This window comes from Phycodurus eques, chromosome 17, assembly GCF_024500275.1.
Source record: "Phycodurus eques isolate BA_2022a chromosome 17, UOR_Pequ_1.1, whole genome shotgun sequence".
Taxonomy (NCBI): domain Eukaryota; kingdom Metazoa; phylum Chordata; class Actinopteri; order Syngnathiformes; family Syngnathidae; genus Phycodurus; species Phycodurus eques.
Genome location: NC_084541.1, coordinates 15474761 through 15481374, shown reverse-complemented (window position 1 = coordinate 15481374; position 6614 = coordinate 15474761).

Sequence of the window (6614 nt, the reverse complement as noted above, 5' to 3'; positions counted from 1 at the left end):
AATTACGATTATGATTTTAAAATGTTTTACACACGTATTAATTCTAACCTAAATGTAACCACTTAAACTGATAGCTAAATGTAGCATTTCAATAGGTTTTAGTGTATGTACTTCTTTATAACTTTTCTATACTGTATTCTACTGGCGATATTAATTTTATAAAATGTTATCATTAATAATATAAATAATTGTCTCACCTTAGCTGTTTTGAAATGAGGCAGTGATTTTTAGTTTATGTTGTCAAAATAAAATGATCTATATATTTATATGCATTTTGTATTACGTTTTTTTTTTTTTTAAATATTCAAAAGCTAATATTAATTGTAACCTAACCTTAGTAGCTTTGAAATATTACTAAAATGTAGCATTTGAGCTGTTTTAGTTTGTGTTGTAACGCTCAACAATATTTTAGATGAGGATGGTTTAGATATTTTTTAAATAAAATATTGAAAAGGATGCAATCATAAAATATTATTGGAGCCTCCTATCCCTTAGCCGCTTAGAAATAATGCCAAGATTTATTGTTTTTATTGTTTATTGCGGTTTGAGGCAAAACAAATATATACTTTATTTTGTATTGTCATTATTAGAAAAAAAAGATTAATTGTAATCTGGACCAATGTATTCATTGTGTTTCAGCACATCATTTATATATATATTTTAGATGTATTTCAACAATGTTTAAAAATACATAAATACATTGTAAAATTGTCGCCATTTTGACCCGTCATTAGAATGCATTTTAACTCTTTACTTTTCTCTGTAACAAGATGTGAAGCATCAAATGCTTGTCTGACTAACCCTGGCATGTTAAAACACACACACACACACGCACGCGCACACACACACACACACACACACACACACGCACAGATGAGGTGATCTTCAAAGCTCCTCCATTTGGCTCCAGTGTGAGCGAATTTGTCTACCTGTGTTCAATTTCCCCAGCTTTGATTCGCTCCATCCTTTTCTTGAAGGAGCGCCTAATAGCCTCTTTCCCTGCTCGGGAGATTGCACGGGCACATCGGAAGGGCGCAAAAAGCCCCTGCAGATAGTCGCCGTTTAAAGTGCGCCGCCTGCGTACTTGAATTAATCTGGCATCGCCGTAATGAGTCAGGGAAGGCCTGCAAGGTGAGATGGGGGCTGATGGAGCAGGCGGGCTGCACCCAACAAAAGAAAAGAAAAACAAAACAAAACAAAAAAAAGGAGAAAATGTGTTATTTGTTCATTGGGCAAAGCAATTTCAATTAGTCCATGGCACAAAATTGGGACATTGAGTCACAACAAAAAAGAGAAGAAAGTGGGAATTTTATGAGAATGAATTGGTAAAATGACAAAGAAAAAAAAATTCAAAATATTATGTGAAGATTGGTTGTTTTACAAAAACTAAATTCAATATTTAACACATCAAAAAATGATAATTCACAGGCCATTAAGAGAAGAAAATCATATTTTTTTCAAGAGTAAATTTGTAACATTGCAAGGAAAAGTACCCAAAAAAAAAGTCCAAATTTGGGAAAAGTGGTGATTGGTGAAGAAAATTCAATATTTAACACGTCCAGAGTGTGATCATTCCGAGGACATTGAGTCAAAATATGAAGTAATTTGGGATTTAATCATAATATAAAATAATAGTAAATAAATCATTTCTAATTTTCTGAGGAAAAAAAAGTTGTAATTCTCAGGAAAGTCACAATAGGAAGAGAAAAACAAGTTCATTTCACATCAGTAATGTTGTCATACAAAAGTGAAAATATTACAAAAATAAAGCTGCATTATTTTGAAAATGTGCTAATTTTATGAGAAATAGGACAAAAAAATATTTTTACACTAAAGAGCAAATGCAAAATATCACATTTGACCATGTATTAAACGTTATCCTCTCATCATAATATTGTTGATCAACAAAAATTATACTTAGTTTAGCTATGGGGAAGGAAATCTGGCAATACATTTACTCTGTATGAAATATAAAAGACAAAAGAAGAGGCATTTGCCGGATGCAAATAGGGTTCCCGACACCACACACCCATAGGATGATGCTCAAAAGGAACTGGAAACCGGAAAGTTTCATAAGCTAAATCAGGACTAAAAGGGAAAAAAAAGGAAAAGCAAAGTTTTGGACTGTAGCCATCTGTAGTATTACCGTGCTTCAGCTGCCTTTCATCCGGCGTGAAGAAAAGATCCACTTCACCTCCTGCTACACACAAAAAGAATGAACCCAGTGGAGCGGAATCGCTAAAACTCACTGAGTCGTCTTCTGCCTATTTCATTTGAACTTTGTTTTTTTGTTTTCAACATATACACACTCTTTCTGCTCAAACTTGCAATTTTCCAAAGAGCGCGACTGTGTCGCATTCCGATTGAAGAAATGCATTTAGCAAGTCATTGTGCTGATCAGAGGCAGCCGGGTTCTTGTGTTCATAGTGCGGAAGCAGTGGAGCGATGGCAAAGCACGGTAATCACCTTTCAGTCTTCCCAGGAGCAAGACGGCCCGCTCGCCGCGGGATCTCCACTGGCAGCTAATCCGTTAGCATACCTCTTCCCTCTCACTCGCCAGCTTCCTCCTGGCCATCATCAAACAGCTACTGTACATACTAAGTCAAAATTACATTTATTCTTACCGCCTCTGATTAAAATACAGGAGACTCGTCAACATACGTTATGATGTACTGTACATGCCTGTTTCAATACCAGCGGAGGATAACTCTAACTCGATAAATTATGTTCTGTAGTATCTCTAAAACGGTTCCCTGAGGTACTCCTTCATTAAATGCCTACATTTAACCACATAATGATCATCTGTTTATCCAGATAAATGATCGGTTACTAGCACAGGTAAGTCTTGATAAGGTACATTTCATGTGCACGACCCATTAAATATGCAAATATATTACAGCAGAGGTGCATAGACCATTACATATTTCATTGTGGTACACTAGAGGGGCACAGATCATTAAATATGGGACAAATATGGTACATCAAAGATGCACAGACCATGAAATATGTACAAATCTTACAGCAGAGGCGCACAGTCTATTAAACATGTAAACATGTTACAATAGAGGTGCATAGACCGTTGTAATGTCAACGCAGACAGTGTATGTTCAACTGTGAGTAAGTTTTAGCAAGTAACACGAAGCTTCTGTCGACTCGTTTGCTGTCGGACACGCTGTTTTCTTTTTGATTCCTACCTTGGTTGGTGATCAATAGCCCGCGGCGCCTTTCAGACAATGTGCACTCTTCATTAAAGCACGGCGCGCCATCAAGTGTCTTGTCGCCTGTAGCTTATTCATCCGCAATGCTTGAAGCGATCTGAGGAAAACCCGTGCTCGCCATCCTCTGCAACAGCAACATTGCACCCACCCTAAAAAAAAAAAAAAAAAAAAAAAAAGATAAATAGATCACCTTGTGGAGTCAGATGGTGTTTGGAAAGGAGCTGTTTGGAAATAATTGCAGTTGTTTCATGTTGGTTACCTGCCGCGCAGACCCTTCGGCCGCCCTCCGTTCTTGTCTGTTTTTTTGGCCAGGGGAGCCCAGCGGGCAACAATGCTGGCAGCTGCGGCCGCAAGCTGTGAGCCAAGGCTTTTCATTTAGCGGCAGTTTTTTTGTTCCCGCTTAAGAAGTGATGTGGGGAAGTTATTTCTTTGAAGGGTACCACACCCTACCCCTCGTCTTCAACGATCAAAAACCCTAAAGTTGCGTCAAATCCCTGTCGGAAAAAAGACGAAAAGGTGAGGAAAACTAGTGGCCTGGAAAATAGAACAGGCAATACTTCCGACACTACTTCACAAGGCGGTAAATTGCCGTTTGACTTTGTGTGAACATTTCGAGTTGGTGCTGATCTTACAGAACAGCGTCACAGAAAAAAAAGGCATACAAATTTGGGCTTTTACAAGCTGTGTGAAAAGCGCTTTCGATACTACCTCTGTAGGTGGGAAATTGTCAGGTCGACGTCATCCCCCTCGTTTCTGTGTCGGGGCCGTTTATATAGAACCGCGCAATAAGAAAAAGTGGAAGAAATATGTCTTTGACAGGCAATGTAAAAGGGGGATCTGATAGTGCCTCAGGAGACGGAAAATTGCCGGGTCGAATTTGCCCTTTTCATACAGAACAATGACAGGTTAAAAAACAAACAAACAAAAGAGGCAGAAAATGCCGGCTTTATCAAAGGACTTTCTGGTGTCGATTTCAACTTCAAGAAGCAGTGCAAATTAAAAGACGCTTTTGATACTACCTCAGAAGGTGGAACATTTCCAGGGTTGACCTCAGCCTCCCGTTCCATGTCAGTGCTGTTTCCAACAGGAAAAATGTGGGAGAATTCTGGCTTTAACCAGCAGTGTCAAAGGAACTTCTGAGGGTACCTCAGAAGGCAGACAATCGTTGCATCTAAGTTTACCCCCCCCCCCCCCACTTCCGTACTGGTGCAGTAGATACAGAACTGCGCCGTGTAAAAAAAAAAAAAAGGCGGAAAACTGGCTTATCTTACAGGAAGTGTAAAAGGGTCTTTTGATACTACCTCTGAAGGCGGAAAATTGCGAGGTCGAATACATTGCCCCGTTCCGTGTCTGTGTCTTCGGCAGCCAATTGGAGTCCGGGATTACTGACATCAATGTCATTCATCCTTATACTGGCAAATGTTTCGTTTGAATGTGTTTTGGTGATGGCTGGCATGTGTTGTGAAAATTCCAAGTGTTCCCGAGAGGAATGCTTGGCTGCATGAATAAAGAAGAAGACAGAAGCAGCATGGCAAACAATCAAATAAACCAGAGGGAATTTGTTTCGTCGAATTCCAAGTGGACTCCAGCTGTCATTGGGAGCAGATCATATCCATGAAATGCGCATTGTGAGGTTCGGTGTCCCTTATTGTACTTTATGCACATGACCATGTTTGCGGTTTCTCGGAGTCATCTGGTGCCAATACGTCTTCGAAGATGCTCATCATATGGTTCGCGGGAAGACTTCAACAATGAGAATAATCGTAAGAATACAGTGAATTTCTTACGATTGAGTCAAAGAGGCCGGATGAAAACCACTTCTTTGTTTGCCACTTGACTTTTCGTAAAGTCCTCTGCAGAAAGCCTTCACGTGCCTGATATTTAACAAGAGATTAAGGGGGGGGGGGGAACAAACAAAACAACTCAAAGCATGATGTGACCATGAATAACTCAAATCAAATGAAAACTCTGGCATCACACCATAAAACAAATAAATAAACACATACATGAAGTACAGGATGAGACTTGAGTAGAGAAAAAAAAATAATGAAAATTAAAAAAAATGCGTGAATATAAAAAAAAAAAATATATATATATACTGTACACAAATTATGGGGCAATTACACTGTAAAATTACAAAATATTCTCTGACCATGCAAAAATAAAACAGAAAAGAATTCTTCAATCAGACCCTCAAGGTAAATAGGGAAATTCATCCATTACAGAATGAGACTTGGAATAAGATAAATCAAAATAACAATTGAATTCAATTACATCATTTGAATAAATACATTTGCAAAAAATGTAAACAAATGTATATGATCATGAATTAATAAAAGAATTCTGTAAATCTGACCTTAAATAAATAGAAAAGATATAAAAATAAATGCCATACAAATAAATGAATAGAAAGACAAACGAATAAACAGATTAGATGGATAAAGAATGAATAAAATTGACATAAATACATTTAAAAATTGAAAAAAAACAAAAACAAACGACCATGAATGAATAAAAATAAAAGAATTCTGTAATCAAACCTTAAATAAATAAAAAAAAAACTAAATGTAAAAATAGATTGAAAATAAATAGATAAATGATGAATGAATGAAACACAATAATCAACCTGATTTAAATAAATAAGTTTTTAAAGATCATGTGATCATGAATTGATGTAATAAAAATAATTCTGTCGTCAAACCTAAAATAAATACAAAAAAGATGAATACATTAATAGATTGACAAATAAATAAATGAACAAATGACTGAATAAATACATACATTGACAAGCTCAAAATAAAGTATAATGAATAAATTGACATAAATAATTCCAAACTGAATAAATTCAAATATAATACACCTAAAAACAAGTAATTTAACAAGTATACAAACAAATGTTTCAATATATCCACATTATCAACAACTATATGAAATAGAGTTGTTGTTTATTTGCATAGAAACGAAACAACATTCATTTCGCACATTTGCGCCAACGAACAGTGTCGAAACGTGCTTTTGACTGGACAACAATCTTCTTTTTTTTTTTTTTAAATTGTTTTTTTGTTTGTTTTTGGAGTAAAGTCGTGTTCCAGGCCACCACGTGGCGAACAGGCCCCCGAAAACTGTCGGACAATGCTCCATAATAAAAAGCACACGCGACAGCAGAACGTGTACCAATTGTTGAATCGTATTTATTTTTTCCTCTCCTCATGAATGCAGCATGGCCTGAAATGGCCCCTGATTTCAAATCACAAACACCTACTTTCAAAAAACAAACAAACAAACAAACAAAAAAAGACTCCAGCAACAGTTTAAGGTCAGGCAGGTAGAAAACCCCAAACCACGTGTGCCGGTTTACTTATCTGTGTGCAATATCAGTCTTGGACCACACTGGAC